Source organism: Aptenodytes patagonicus, chromosome 4 (assembly GCF_965638725.1).
Source record: "Aptenodytes patagonicus chromosome 4, bAptPat1.pri.cur, whole genome shotgun sequence".
NCBI classification, from domain to species: Eukaryota; Metazoa; Chordata; class Aves; order Sphenisciformes; family Spheniscidae; genus Aptenodytes; species Aptenodytes patagonicus.
Window position 1 is genome coordinate 81,916,791 of NC_134952.1, and position 17,110 is coordinate 81,933,900.

Consider the following 17,110-nt stretch of genomic DNA (forward strand, 5'->3'; position numbering starts at 1 on the left):
AAGAGCAGCTGCAAGACACACCGGAGAACTGGACCATTTTCCTCCAGTCTCACCAAGCTTCCTGGTGTTGCCACCGAGGCACAAACACGAAGCCTTCCTCCCCCACAACAGCAGGCACGCCTCTGGGAATAGAGCTTAGCACTGTTATAACTTCTGGGTACACATAGCCCTTTCCCCAAAAGGAGGGGAAAACTGTTGGCAGCGATAGCTTAACCTAAAACCAGATATAAATTAATCCATATGGTCCAGATTCACATATGCATTTTACTGCTCTCATTCCTGCTTAGGGATGCTAATGATTACTTCTTCCTCCAGCAGCAGGTTACACCATGGGAAAGCCATCAGCAGTAACTTTGGAGGCCACCCAAGCACACCGGGAGCCACGTTCACGCACACAGGGTTTCACACTAGCCTCATTCCTAGCAGTAAAGCACCTAGACTTACAGGAACCTACTCCCTTAACGAGCCTCTTAATATTATTCTTGTTAAATCCCTGCTACGCCTTTTGCTGGGTGACCTGCCTCAATTTCCCCGTAAGCACCCTGGATACGCAGATCCAGGCTCCGAACTTCTAAAAGAGATTTGCCCTTCCTAAACAAGCCACCATATCCTTCAGAAACAGCCGTCTCTTTCAAATAAGGGCTGTGTATTCCACACACACACTCCACTCCCCATACTATACATATAAATAAATAAAATTAAAAAACCCAAAACCAAAAAAACAGACACACACACACCCCCCACACCCCCCCCAAAGGCACTTACCTTCCACCAACCAGCCCTGGTGCAGACAACAAACTTTCCCCTTTCAGCCCAGGGAATTAATTACCTGGGTAGCGTTCCCAGGATTATAAAAGCTTTCAGGTGCTGCTGTCAGCTAGCTTTCTCCTGTTACAAGCACGTATGTTTTTTCAGCTGTGTTGACCTGCGAGAGGAGGGGGGCAAAAAGTACCCAGGGGGGTCTCGGAGAGCTACTGAGTATGACATTCATATGCTTTTTATATATATATATATATATATATATATTAGAAGGGAGCAGGGGAGAGCAGCCATGTGAACAGTTTATGACCTAAAATCTTGGTACGGACAGGTTCCGTGTATTCTCCAGGTGTGAAATGTGGTGGTTTATGGACTTTCACTACAGAGTTCACCTCCCTCCAGCCTCCAAAAACCTCCTCTGCCATCCTCCCTGAAAGCCACTGCCGTGCAGCTATACATCGTCAGTATGCAAATCTGGGAAGCTGAAAGCATAGACTAGTTGAATATTAAAACCCAGCAAAGTAACACAAGGCAGTGAAGTAATTACAGGTCAGGCTGTCTTATTCATTCTCGTAAAAAATACAGGATAAATAAAATTGTCCAATGTGTCGCACAAGAGGGAGACAGGATTTAGGTCCAGCCTGTGGAGGAGCGCAAAGCCATGCCTACGAGGGGACGCAGCGGAGGAGGGCTCCGTGCAGCATGGCTAACCGGTGATGTATAATGCAACAGAGCTCCAAGTGTGTATTCAGTATGGCATTTATGGGTAGAAGTAGCACAGTGGAGCTTACCGGATTTATTGAGTGCAGCATTCATTGTATTCATTGAATTTCCTGGTTTTATATGGCACTTCTAGTAACAATTTCATTCCAGCCCTTACGTATTAACATATCCAGAATTGCCTATCATGGGTTTTCGCACTACAGAGATGTGAAAGACAATACTGCTCACATTTAGAGCGGCGCAAAGGAAAACAATAATACCGATATCACAAATAGCTTAATGTGGAAGCAATATCCAGTGCAGAACAAAAAAAGCTACTAAAATGTCACCCAGTCTCCTCACGTGCAATCAAAGAATCAGAAAGCCAGCACCGAAAGCGGCCTCAGCAGCTCGCCAGGCACCAGTCGGCTACAGCAGCAGGACCAGCCACACGGTGGTTTTCACTAGCAGATGTCAGCCCAATCCTGGTTTTGCAAGCCTTCTGCAAAGGACACTTAGCAGCATCCCCAGGCAACCCGTTCCCTGTCTTATTACACCCCCCCCCAGCAAGTTCTCCCTAAGATCCCACCGGGAAACTGGGGTGACGGGAGGGTGGGCTGCAGCGGAGCTGCCCCGGCAGGACCAGCGCCAGCAGCAGCCGGGGGCAGCTGCCACTTTGCCCACCCGCGTCCTGAAGTCCTCCGAGGGGGGATCGCATGGCTGCTAGCCCTCCACTCCACCCTCTCCAATTTCTCGATAAACTAAGCTCATGCCTCCTCACTGTTCTCCAGCGTCCGTGGAAAACAGCTGATTTTTGTCCATTTTATTACAGCCTTTTACGTAACGTTACCCCTTCCAGCTTTCCTCTCTCTCCCTGTACTTTGCTCCTTCCCTGATAAAAATCAACTGATTTTCTTCAATCTTTGCTCCGCCATACTTTCTAAACCTGATTTCCCAGCCACCCCACACGGAGGACAAACCGATGGGACAACCGATGAATACCAGAATCAGGCTTCACTTTTCAAGAGAGTGATCTTCACGCTGTAGGCTGCACGCGCGTGTGATTGCTGGTCCAGGTGCTCCTGACTTTTTTTTTTAACAGATATCGCTGCCACAGCCCTTGGCAGCAATGTTGTTTGTGGCCGTTCTTAATGTAATTTAGTGCCGACAGGCAGCCAAGACATTGAATTAAAGCTGGAAAGGATTTATCGCTGGCCATTAGGTTAAGCAGAGCACGATACCATGTAGAAGTAGTTTGTTCTAGTGAATAGGTGCTGCGAAGAAGACAAGAAAACCAGCGCCAGCATTGATTTCCAAGTCACTTCATATTTTGCTCCTCTTCCCCCTCGTTGCACGTCTGCCTAGGATTTCTGGGGATAGGAGCTGTCTCCGATAAGACTTTTACAGGGCCGAAATAACAGGGTCACAGACCCCATCGCCCAAGGTAGATAACTCTACTAATGAGGAGGCCGAATTCTTAAAATCCTTAATATAGACAACATTTTTGCAAAATGTCACCGACAACAGTGTGAATACCAGCTTTACAGGGTGGGTATAATCAAACCAGAAATGCCTGTTGCCTTAGTCAGTATTACTGTGAGGATATCCTTCCTTACCCTGTCAGACTGGCAATAGTATCAGCTATATTCTTTATTACAGCTGGGGCCAGTGGCGTGACACGTGGTGGAGGTTACCCAGCACTCCTCTTTAGAAAATTGCTTGCAACCTTGCCGGGCTTTAGCATTAGGAACAGAAACTTTCCACGACAGATGTTTGTCCAAAACACTTTTGCAGTGGGGAAGAGGGATGTTTGAACTAAAACACTGTAGTCATCCCAATACCAAAGCTATGCATTGCTTTTGCAATTCCTCATTCAGACAGAAGGGCAGATGTCCCTGCTCGGACAACCCACGGCTGTATTCTGGGCTGTGAGCTACACGAAGCAAAAAGTTCTCCGACAAATGAAATCCCTATTTGATACTCGAAATGAATCAACTCGTCTCGACTCTTGATTTCTTATCAATTCATCGTGAATAATAACAGTCATTGTCAAACAAAAGTAGTCAGTGTATGCAGCAAGTATCGCTTGCGAGGGAGTTCACATACTGTTGTGATGCTTCAGTCGCTGCGGTGTAGCGTCGTGTGTTTGAGTACACACACCGCAGGGAAGTCTCTGGGGAAATCATTCCCCTTGTAGCAAATTCACACTGGCTGACGGGCTCCTCTTCCTTCTGAGCACAGAGTAAGCCAGGACACAATGCAGGCAATGCAATCTTTAATTATGTCATTGCAACCTAATATATACAAGTAACGAAACCAAACTATAATTGCTCAATCAGTCTTAATGCTGAATTTCTTCATTTCTCATGTTGGACTTGGTAGCTTCCATTATTTTTTAACGTACAGTGCATATATGCAGAATAAACAAATATATAAATTAAATGTTTAGCACACTGATAACTAGAATTTCTGTAACTTCAGAAGTGCATTTCTGGTTTTAGCAGGTTTCCGATTATGGAAGACTGCTGGATTTCCACCCTTTCCTCCTCCTATAAAAGGCACAGCATTCTGTAGCCTGGCCGTGACCTCCAGGCCATGCCCCCAGCCTCCGCGCTGGCCCATCCACATCCAGCGGGAAGCTCCCCGGTGGAAGCACAGACCCGGGGATGGGCAAGCACAAACGTCACCGACCCGGATTTGGGGAAATACAAGAACACGGGGCAGCAATGCTCTTAGTCCTCGTACCCGATCCGTGTCCAGCCATCGCACTCGCTGCTCTGACTGAAAAAGGCACTGAGCGAATGCGTACATTTTCGACTCATTCCAGAAAATTGCCCTCGGGCTGTTAGTTTGCATTGCAAATCGCACTCAGCAATGGCAAGCATACATTATCGTTAGGTGTTTGACACACCTCCGATTATCCCAAAGGTGCTAAACAGCTTCTGCCTTTCACACCTTCCCCTTCACTTAAAAGAGATTTTGATAAATTGCAAGCAGGTGCAAACCAACAAACTAACACTGGATGATGAAGCAAAGGCCTTGGTAAACCCAGTTCCTCTGGGCCAGGCAATATAGGCCGAGTTATAAAATTCACAAAAAAACCACTGCGGATAGTTTCAAAATAAATATCAGGACCAGGGTCTATACTGTGACTATCCAGGGCAGCAATTCCACCCTAAACACAGAGGAAAGAACATCAGGTAATAATAGTAATCTGTTTAAACCTGGCAGCACCCGTCACCACCCAGCCGCGTCCCCAGGCCAGGAGACCCAACCCCAAGACCCTGGAAGACATCCATCGCTACTGAGTACAGGCAGAGTCCAAAAGCACTGTATTTCCATTTTGTGGATGGGGAAATGGGACAGTACAAGGGGAAAAGTCACACCGGGGGTCAAGAAAATCAGTGTCTTCTGGTCTTAATTCAGTAGGCCAACTGCCTTGATACCTGAACACGCAGTGCTCCTCAAGCACTTTCCATGGAAAGAGGTACTGCTGCCTCGGCGGGGAAATAGTACAGGAGCAAGGAACTTCGCTTCCAGCAGAGAAGATTCATTTCCCAAAAATTACCGTGGTACAAACACAAGTCCAAAACAATGAGAAACTAGCGCTGGGAAAGAGTCTGCAGAAACATGAAAGAAGCAAATAAGCTACCTTTAATGCATTTATTCCTCTAACTCCAGCCAGACTTGCAATTTTCACCTATAGAGAGCACCAAGCAACGGGTGTGTTCATCTCAACTAAACATTCCTTAATATCACCACGCTGCTTTAAACCTTCCCCCTTGAAGCAGGGCTCCAGACTTGTTGGAATCTCAGCAGGGGTCATCACCTTGTACATCAAAATGGTCTTTTTGTCTTATGCCTTCCCTCCATCTCCTCCCACTCTCCCTGCTGGTAAGTGCTCTCAGCAGTGTGCAAAGTTCCCGGTAGCAGGAATGGGTGCTGGTAACAAAACCGGCATGATGCAGTGTTTGGTCTGTTATAGCAGGCTGAAGAGCCAAAATGGATCCCCGGTGCTGGGAGCGGCATCCCGGGTGCGGAGGGAGGAATGGCTTGGAAGTGAGTCCTTTAGAGGTGCAGGAGGTGACTCTGCATCCGCACCTTTGCAGCTCTGTTGTGGTTTAACCCCAGCCAGCAACGAAGCCCCACCCAGCCGCTCGCTCACTCCCCCCTGGTGGGATGGAGGAGAGAATTGGAAGAGTAAAAGTGAGAAAACTCGTGGGTTGAGATAAAGACAGTTTAATAGGCAAAGCAAAAGCCACACGTGCAAGCAAAGCAAAGCAAGGAATTCCTTCACTCCTTCCCACCAGCAGGCAGGTGTTCAGCCATCTCCAGGAAAGCAGGGCTCCATCACGCGTAACGGTGACTTGGGAAGACAAACGCCATCACTCCGAACGTCCCCCCCTTCCTCCTCCTTCCCCCAGCTTTATATGCTGAGCATGACGCCATATGGTGTGGGATATCCCTTGGGTCCGTTGGGGTCAGCTGTCCCGGCTGTGTCCCCTCCCAACTTCTCGTGCCCCCCCAGCCTGCTCGCTGGTGGGGTGGGGTGAGGAGCAGAAAAGGCCTTGACTCTGTGTCAGCACTGCTCAGCAGTAACGAAAACATCCCTGTGTTATCAACGCTGTTTCCAGCACCAATCCAAAACACAGCCCCATCCTGGCGTCTGTGAAGAAAACGGACTCTATCCCATCCCAAATCAGCACAAGCTCTCACTCCCTTTACTCCATCAAAACCAGTACAGACAAGCGTTGCTCCCACCGTGCTATCTATACTATACAGTATAGAAAGATTCAGCATATAATCAACAGGTGTGAAATAGCCTGAAGAGTCAAATAAGGTCAAAAAGGTGACTGAAGGGTTGCTGGCACTTCATGATACCTACCATTCAAAAGCGCCTACCCACCTAGAATAAGAATATGCGTATACTCCAGGCTGCATAGCCGCTACAGACTTATAACATCTGTTAATCATTTATATACTACTTATACATATGTTAATATCAAGTTTCATCATAAGGTTAATAGCAACAATCTGTTCTTGCTTTGAGACTGTATGGATATGCTCAGCAAAACCAACCTGAAGGGCAGGAAAAATGTGCCCAAACATTTCCTACTGAAAGATTGCTCTCTTAGTAGGAAGGTCAATTCTCCGGGGCGATGCTAGAGAAGATAGCTATCTTTTTTATGCCCTTTAAGAAAATCCCACAAGTAGGAAGGCAGTAAAATCTTGAAACTTATTTAACAAAAGGCTATTCCTGGATGATATGGCATTAAATTGGTGAACTTCAAGATAGTTAATGAATCTTAATATACATCCTGAGGACTACAAAAGTATCTATGTTCTTATTATCTACCCACAAATAAAGCAGCAAAATCTTGCCTTGTTTCACTGGTGGTTCGTTGTTAATAAATAACTATATTACTCAGAGCGCTTACGAGGGTAAGAGCTAGCTCTTATCTCTAAACATTTGCACAGGGAATCACATATCATGAGTTCAATGCACTTATTTCCTAAAGTGTTGCATCTGAAAATTCCTGATCATTTCAAGCAATCCCAATTAGTATAATAGAGCATCTCCTCGAGTTTAATACTGACTTACCACAAGCTTAGGCTTGGTTTAATTTGGAGGATCACATCCAGCGGTAATAAACCCCGGCTATTAACACACCCTTTGCATTGGGCTCGTTTGTTTAGGTCTTGCCCTTTCCCGTGCGAACACAGAGGAAATGGGCAGCAGACCCTGGGGTCTTCTTTGTTACCGCCACCGCTGAGCGACGCTTCCTGGGCTGCAGCTTTCTTGTCTATAAAATGGATATATGGCTTCAAAGTGCTCGGAAAAAAATTTCTGGAAGGAATTCGGAGAATTATTGTGGATATGAGCTGCAATCCAAAGAAGAGTATCGGATAATACGCAGCATGGACCCTCCTCTCCCCACACACCTTATAGTGCCAAGGCTAGTGACCATTTCAGGAAGAACTGGGAAAATAGCCACTCTTCGCCAGTACTTCTAGCTGCACACGGGCTGGCTGATGTGCAAGGCACGTGCATGGAAATACAGGACTTACATTTGCTCAAAGCCTGCCCGGGTCCTGTATTTTATGCGGGAGGAGAGAGGTTAAACAGGCGCTGGCAGGCCCCCTGGACAGGGCTGGCCTTCGCGAGGGAAAGGAGCACTCTTACATCCAAGCACGTGGTTCAGGTGTGACCGGTTGATATCTAAAAGCAGTATTAAGAATAAATTTAGAAGAAAAAAAAAGACCGTGCCCATGGCAGCGGCGTGCCCATGGCACTGGCTGACTGTGCAGCAGGACTGCAGGACTTTGCCCCTCTGCCCGGTGCCATCTATCAGCGGGATTAATTTATCTGATGATTTGGCTAAGGCTACCAGTAGTTGTGAACGTGAGCACTTGGTAGCGTTGAGCAATACGCTCTGTGTTCAAGGAGCCCCATTTCTCAGAGGCACCGAGGAGCCATGGCACCTGATGAAGTTTCCAAAACCTGCAAACCTTCTTCTGTGCTCAGCTGTAAACAATTTCTATCTCTACCTACCGAGCCTGAAAATGCTGGCCTGGGGGGCATGGCGAAGTCACCGACCTGTCAGGAGCATCTGTAGCAAAGGGGAGAGGTGCAGCGAGGAGCTGACCATGGCCTCTCTCTCCCCTCTGCGTGTGCAAGAGACTTTTAGGTGCACCTATCCTAAAACTATCAGCACAAAACCAAGCCACCAAAAGCTAGGGTTCGCAGGGGCGAGAGGCCGGCTGCCTAGTACATAGCCAAGGGCAGGGAAGAGACATGACTCCCCACGCCCGCTCCAAACCCTCCGCCAAATTGCTGCTCCGAAAATGTAAGGAGAAAAAAAAATGGTAATTTAATGTTTAAGGCATAAATAAAAGTTAATTTTAAGCCGTTCTTATCTGCTGACTCACAACAGGCTCCCGTGTGCACGAGCCTTGATCCCTGGCCTGTCACCGATGTGCTGTAAGAACAGGCGACTGACAGACCATTTTCCCTGGCAAAAAGAGATTGCACAAGGTCACGCCGGGGCTTCTCCTGGGAGCTTTCCAGCAGCGGTTCGGGAAGTCACTGAACTAGGAAATCTGCTGGTGTTTAGATCATTGCCAGGAGCAGAATACTGATGAGCCGCTACCGGAGCCTGATGGCAGGCTCTTCCTGCCGGCAGCATCCCATCGCGTCACATAAAGCCACAGAAGTGGTCTTCTTCTGGTCTTCCCCTGAGCCGTCCCTATCAATTTTGTAGAAGCTACTTTGCACTTACACCGATTCATCTGAAATCAGAATCAGGCCCCGTTTTGGGGGTCGGCATTTCCCTCCACAGGTAGCAAACACCATTGTGCCGGACGGGCAGAGATTGAGACCTGCTTTCCGCAGACACCGCACAAGGTGCAAGGCAGCAGAAAATCTCACCCTTGGAGTTTATAATCTCTAAATGCTTAGAATTAAATTCTTGACTATAGATTTTTTTTTTTAAATTCCTTAAGCTCAAAGCTGTCATAAAGTATATGACATTGCAATGCCTGGAATACTTATAAGCTGCCAAAGAGAGAACCTGACTTTATTTTTTATGTATTAATTACGTGCTGCCAGGTAGGAGGCTTTGCTCTCGTGGGGCCACCTGCTAGTCTCATTATAAAATGTCTTGTACTGAGTCAAGAGATGTGATAAACTATCCAGTGACTCCATACAGGTACATAGAGAGTGTTTATATAGACAGTGTCAGGATGTGGTGATCCTCATTCTGCTCTCTTTACTCACCTCTGTGACAGGCAGTGATTAGCACTTCACCAGTATGATTATATTGTGATTTTAAACATATGCCACCTTCAGCAATTCCAAAATTATCAGACGCCATTTCCGATATCTGCAATATAGGTGACACGCGACCTGCTTTGGTTTGCTGTATTCCTGCCCCTGCAGGCTTCTCTGCTCCAGTGGTGGGGAAGGACAAGGGCACACCAGCAGCACCTCTCCCCAGCCTCTTCCTGAGCAGAACTGAGCTATGGTCCATGTGGCATCAATCCCAGGACAGCAAGCTGGGGAGAAATCCCTGCTGGGTCCTACCCGTGGTTTTCCTGCGCCACAGGCTGGTGCAGCGGGACGAGCCCCCCAGGCTTTGGGGGTAAGCCCATCGCCCCTTCCCTCCCCAGGGAGAGCAGGTCGACTGAGATCAGTGGAGCGAGGTGGGAGGAAAGGAGGACCCCCATACACGGCCCCCTGAAATCCTGCCAGCACTTATCCAAAAATATCCACGAAGATTGCATTTTTTTAGTGATATTGCAATGCCTTTTGTCATCAGCGCTAGGGAGAGATCAGACGGTGCCATGTCTCTTTATTGCGAGTTGGTTGCTCCTGCATCTCCCGCTGCGAGCCTCGGACAGCCCTTACACACCCGGAGCAGAGGAGTCAGCAGGGCAGACCCCCGACCCAGCCCTGCGTCTCGCCCTGGTAAGAAGTTGATGTTGTTTGTCCAAAGAAGCATAAACAACAGGGGCTTTCAGCAGCACTGGTTAAACAGACTGAGCCTGAGTCATCTGTATGAAGCTGTCATCGGTACGTCACCCTCTCCGCCTCAACTTCTGGCTTTTGCAGGCTTAGCATATACACATAAACTGCTATTAAAGCACCTCTTTTGTCTTCCAGTAGAGTCAGCCAAAACTAAGATGAGCGTTTACAACACTCCTCCTCTTCTTAAAATTGCCCAGTGAGAACTTCATTGGGTTTATTTGGTCTCTGATCAAGCAGAAATTTAAGAGGGGCTCTGAAAACAAAGTCACCTTTGTGGCACTTGTCAACAGAGTTTTATTACTGCTTCGATCCCGATGGCTGTCGAGATAAAAGGAGGAGTTCTTTCAAATCGTACAATGGATGTAATTTAATAAGCGGTCAACAAAACTGCCATGAGCAAAGAACTCTTATTGTTCCTTTTTCTCCCTTTCCTCTGCGGTCGAATTATTAGTCTCACATCCCTCGCAACTCCCCGTATTAATTCTCGTCTGCGGCAATGGTGCCTACAGAGCAAACACAAGGGTGCTGGGGAGGTGCCACGTCTCCCTCGTCCCCTGTTGCGGCCACAGCTGCTGCGAGCTGATTGTCTTCTGTCCACGAGACTCCATCGGAGCTTCCTTCTCCTCCACACTTCATGGGGAGAAAAGTTTTCAACGGGCACATTTTCTCTTGAGGGTCGCTGGGTCTTCAACCCGAGCAATCTGTCTTTGGCCATACATTTTCAGACTGACCTTTTTTTCTATGCGGTCAGCCATATAAGTTTTATCGCCATTTTCCAAAGCAAGGCACTTAGGTTTTTAAGGACATACTTAGCTTAAAGGAAGAGAATATGTGACAGTGGAATATTCCTGACCTTAAATTTTGGTCAGATGGTTAAATGTCTACCTGAGTCATGATCTCTTATGGAAAATAAAGATGATTTTCTGAAAAAGAATTGGGTTTTTCACATTTATTTTCCTTGTAATTAATTCTCTCTCTTCCTTTATATATCTTTGTAATACAAAATTACGATGTCTGGCGTCCTCCTCTGAGAAAAATGTCATGACCTGTTTTTTTTAGCATCATCTGAAATCTTCCACTCTCAGAAATGAAAAATAAAACCCATTTTAGACTTCTTATTAACAGGAAGAAATGTGCTGACAGTTTAGCAGTACATGTGAATTATAAGAGCAATAGCATGAAGACAAGCACTGAGAGATTTATAGCCGAAACAGAACCGTCCACACAGCCCCGGGGCTCCCTTTTTCGATCCTGATCCAAACACCATCTGCCTTTTTGCCATTGCTTGGGAGCATGGCTTAGCATCAGCTATATTCATCAATATTCTGCCACCTCGTAAAACACCTCCTTAAAAAAGAGGTTTCTGAATGTCTATCTGGGTTTCCTTCATCTGGGGGATTTCATAACCCTGATTTAAATTATTCCGAGCTTCTTTTTCCCCCAAGTCTCCACCAACAGATCCAACTGCAGGAAAGTACCGTATACATTTCATAGTAACTCTTCAGCAGAGGAAAAGTTACGAAGGTCTGAACATAACTAAACTACGTTCCAGCAAATCAACAACTAAAACAAAAACCTAAACTCTTGAGGAGGAGCAAAGGTATCTTGTGACGGACAACAGCCGGCCATTGCTATTTAAAGGTAATAGTAGAAGAGCCTCACAGGCATGCAGCATAGCTGCTGGATGCGTCAATATGTAAGAGATGGGTAAATTGTTCCCTGAATAAAACTAGTTACCTTGGCTTGTGGTAAACAGACCTATTATCGTCACTTCCACTGACAAATGCTTTGTTTCTTACCTATTTTGTCACGTCCAGCTTGTCAAACAACCCTTTCCTGAGTGGCAAATCTACCCGCCACCCCCCGCCATCGGACTGGGGTACTCGGTAATCCTAGGTAAACCAGTACTCCAGCACACACGGGAGATAAGAAACATTACCCTTTAATCGAATCGGCTTTAAAGCCACTTGAAAATCACCGATCGGGAAGTGTCACTGGCGGAGAGGCTGAGCAGTGCCCATTCCCACACGTTTTGGTTGATGACCAGGGTCTACTGCCGCAATTAGTGGCCATTAGCGGGCACACCAGCAACAGGCTTGCAAGGGGCTCAGGGGAGGTCTCCCCAAGCCCGACCGACAGCCGCTGGGAGAGACGAAGGGGGCTTTCAGATGGAAGCTGATGCCGAATCTCCTCTTCCCCCTTCTGCGGGGCCAGGCATCCTCCCCAGCCTCCTCGCACCCTCGCCTGCAGCTCTGCTGACTTTGGCGTATGCTAATTGCAGCCTATTGGGCCCACAGATGATCATCATTCAATGTAATTTGCAGCTAGGCCAATTTTTAAATTATTTTGGGAACTATAATACTTTGTTCTGTAAATGTTTACCCGCTAAATATCAGATGTGTTAGTTTCCCAGCGTATCGCAAGAGAAATCTGCATATGAATGAAAGGGAAATAGAGACGGCCTCTGGTATACAGATGCACACAAAATTGCAAAAGCTTTGGATCCAGACACTTGGAAGACATTATGTCGTTTCTCTGATTTATCTTGTGTTGTTCTAGCTGTAGAAAATAAAACCTTAAATAATTTCATAATTTTTGATGTCCAGCTTTTATGAATTCCCAGGAACATTTGTGGGAACATTTCCCACTCAGCTTCTAATTTGATGGAGGTTATTTGAAACATGTTGAATATTTTTCCCTTTACAGATAAAACAGCCCCTCCAGGAGGACGTGGAAATAAATAGCAAGTGAGGGAGCCAAACTTGCAAACTTCAGTCACCGGGTAAAGACGAAGATATGATTTTTGCACGCTACAATTTTTTCTATAGAATGAAGACTTCTGCAACAGATATAAGTGCATGAGAAATATGAAAGCAGTTATTATTTTATGGAAGGGGTTTTAGTGACCGCACTGATAAAATTACTCTCCCAATAGAAAGTGATCTTACACTGAGGCATATAACTGGTACCAGTGCAGGCTGGGTGATCAAATGAGACGCCCAATCCTTGTTTGAATTCCTCCATTAATTTAAGATATGTCTTGAACTACTTTTTGAGGAGAAGCGCGCTGTCCTTTGCCTCCTTTGCTCCCATAGCTTTTGTTTTCCATCTTTCTTAGGATGATTCATAGCAAAGGGATGAACTGGAACTAAACTGAGGCTATCTGCAGGATAACTGAAGGCTTTACAGAGCCATGAAATCCCAAGGGGAGCAGCACCAGGCGCTCAGAGTTACAGGCTGGTAAATTTAACACGCTTTGCTCCTTCACTATGTTTAGCGAGAAAATCCCTGCAGGTGCAAAACGCGTGGCCTTGCCAGGTCCCAGTCATCCTGAGGATTGTATGAGCTTCAGCTGGAACAAAGCAGGAGAGTCCCCTGAGCAGACAAAGCACTGCTCTGTTTTAGTCATTAGTACAGAGGCATTTTCAATCTTATGATCTCAAAAACTAGGACTTCTCCTGTGTCCATGGGAAAAGCAGCCCTGCTCTAAAGGAGAAAGACAGACTTGGGACCGTGATGGGAGGGGAATACAAGTCCATGTTCTGAAGGGACACACCAGCTGTGCGGTTTTGAAACAAGGGAAACAACATCTGGGAAATATTACTGCTGCCAGGCTGATGCACCAGGGCTGTCCTTCTCCGCCACGGCAGTATGAGACCCCACGTGCGGGGTCTCAGGGCTGATGGGTTAGACAGGGCAAGGAGCTCCAGCGGTGGGGTGACAACAGCCTCATGCAGGACAGTAATTTCGAGACTCACCAGACAGGACTTGACTACTTTTTCTTAAAGGCCTGTCAGGGTCAAGAAATACCGAGCAAATGCCTATTCTTTTCTTGAAAGTAGATCCTTGCAAACTGATGACTAGCCTGGGACCTATCTGCTCCCCCGGGGCCACGGAGCAGTGCCCGAATAACAGCCACGGGGAGGACCTAGGTTGTCTCCTGCAAGAGGAGATGGGATTTACTGCTGCCCACAATCCTCTTCTACCCAGTGCTTTCGGACAAGTCAGTGGGGGCACGGCTCTGCCCCGCCGGGGGCTAGGGTCCTCAATGGAGGGTTCTCCCAGGGAACTGATCCCAGCGGGCTCTGGGCTACGTAGCAAGGCAGAGCGTGGGGTTTATTCCCACGTATTGCCTTTCGCAGCCACCTAGGGGAAATACCAGTTGTTGTTTTGAAGGGGATTAATATTTGAAATGCGTTAATGCTACAGCAGGTGACCTGCTTGTAAAGGACCACAGGAGATCTTCCTAGGTTTAGGCAATGCTTGTGCTTTCTTTCTTTTCACTCTTCTTCTAACTGGTAGGGTACTAAATCTGTACAGGTGATCATTCCCCCAAAACCTGAAGAAATTCTATCAACGCATTTTCCGCCGAATGATGAAATAAACTCCAAAGAAATAAACCCACTGCGATTTCAATAGCTCACAACAGTATCAGTTAACCCTGTCAAGGGGCCCCAAAGCTTCTGCAGTGTCTGATCGGCTGTGGTTCATCCACCACGGGACATCTTCAGAGCAAGGGTCCAACAACAGTAGAAAACAAGCAGATAGTTTCAAAAGTGGTGGCTCCTCTGGGCCACGGCAGCCTGACCAACTCTGGGTGAGATACCTAAAGGTACACAGAGACCGCAGGGGTCCTGCAACCTCTGGAGAATTAAAAACATCAAGGGTTTTCAATGCTCACGGCCACCCGCTTCGCCCCTGCCACCAGGGCAGGAGCAGCAGGGAGCGCGGGGATCTTCCTTCACCGTTGCTCGGCAGATTGCCCTCTGTAAAACCACAGGTTTTCTGTCGATTACCGGGCGAGGCCGAACTCTCCGTAACCCAAATTCAGGCCTCCGGTGGCAAAGCGCCTCTCTAGGCCAGAGCTGGGTGCATCAGGCTTTTGGCAAATGATTTCTTTACCTTTGTCGTGGTTTAATCTCAGTCGGCAACTAAGCACCACGCAGCCGCTCGCTCACTCCCCCCCCGGTGGGATGGGGGAGAGAATCGGAAGGGTGAAAGTGAAAAAAACTCATGGGTTGAGATAAAGACAGTTTAATAGGGAAAGCAAAAGCCGCGCACGCAAGCAAAGCAAAGCAAGGAATTCCTTCACTGCTTCCCACCAGCAGGCAGGTGTTCAGCCATCTCCAGGAAAGCAGGGCTCCATCACCCATAACGGTTACTTGGGAAGACAAACGCCATCACTCCAAACGTCCCCCCCTTCCTCCTTCTTCCCCCAGCTTTATATACTGAGCGTGACGCCATATGGTGTGGGATATCCCTTTGGCCAGTTGGGGTCAGCTGTCCTGGCTGTGCCCCCTCCCAGCTTCTTGTGCACCTCCAGCCTTCTCAGTTGGTAGAGCACGGGGAGCTGAAAAGTCCTTGACTAGTGTAAGCACTGCTCAGCAACAACTAAAGCATCAGTGTGTTATCAACATTGTTCTCACCCTAAATCCAAAACACAGCACTGTACCAGCTACTAGGAAGGAAATTAACTCTATCCCTGCCGAAACCAGGACAACCTTATTTAGGGTTACAGGGAGTTTTTTGTGCACAAATAATTTGCAAGAGGGTTTCATTCCCTCATTCCCACAAATTACTCGTTGACAAGAGGATTTGTTTCCCTAAGCATGTCTATGGTCTACTGAGGGCGAGGTTTCCGCAGACACCCAGGAGTGCTGCTGGCCATCGCAGCTCACACCGCACGATCGCTCCGCCCTGGCTCTGTCATTTTCTAGACAGTGATTCAAAGATTGACAAGACAAACTAATGTAACTTGGTATTTACAGGGAGAATTTAAATACTGTGTAGCTACCGGTGTGATTTATTATAAAGGCCTCTGCCATGAGAATGTGCTTCGGACAATGAATAAACAAGGTTATGCATTCTTTCCACCAGCAAAGTTAGAGAATTTGGTCAAAATGTGTGGTTCCAGGCATATTTTCTGTAGTGCAAACCTAAGTCTACTCAGTATTACGCTTCTTTGGGATTGCATTCAAATGTAAAGATTGATTCTGATTTAATCTTCATGGCACACAGGCAAAGTAAAGGGAAAAAATAGTAACCTATGTTAAGCTCTTATTATCACTAGATTTGAATATGTTCTTTATATATTTAGTGAGCAATGAAGGAACATTTTAACAGAAATTTTTGCATCTGCTACACTGGGAACTAACAGCAATTCATTTTGCAAATATTTATACATTTTATTTTGCAATTACTATGTGTTTGGTGATTATTTAGAAACTAATAATTTCTGTAAATATTTATTTGTAAAGATAGTGATTTGGTGATCCGTTAGGGAAAAAAAAATGTTACTTTTCTCCATTTGTGCAACTCTTAAAAAAGATAATGGTATATCTCTTCAGAGCTGGAATAACAGAGGCAGCTGCTTCCCCTTTTTTGTCAGCAGTCTCAGCCCTGGGTCTGGTCAGGCCATGTCCCATACGCTCAGTTCAAATGAGACAGCACCCTCCAGCTGGTAAATTCATAGGTTCACCACACTGTTCCCACTTCTCTCAGAAACATGGAAGAAGTGAAAAGCCTAACATTTGCTTTTCGGAGTCATTTGTTGTCTTCTGGTAGCTCCAAGAAAGACGTCAAGAATTTAGACCGTGAGCTGGTGGCGGGTATCCTTAGCTACTTTAGATGGAAGACCCCTGGTTAATGAGCATAACACATTTGTACGTAAAGGAATATTTGTTTACCCTAAGCTATCGTCAAGAATCCACTCCAGGAGACGTGGTAGCCCCGCGGGCGCTTGGTGTTCACCGAGCTGCTCTGAGCACTTCTGCAGGTATTAGCCAGGCTTTTGCCACGTGAAGTGATTTTTGCAATGAGGGCGGTCTTGCTTCCATGTCCCCAGTTTGTTGCAGAAGAATAATTTGACAGGGTTTCATTATACCACCTGTGAGGCTCTTGACAAGTAAACGTACTATAAAGTGAAAACAGTAGGAAGTGTCCTGCAGACTGTATCTCTTGTTCATTTTGCATTTTGCATTTTCCTGGCATGCTGCGTAGTGGTAGCCCTTTGCAATAACGAAGACTGTCGTCTTTCTGTCACTATTCTGTCAGCTGCCTCTGGGGAATCAAGAATCAGACGAAAAAGTACAGCTTTCACTAGCCAGTATTGGCATTGCCCTC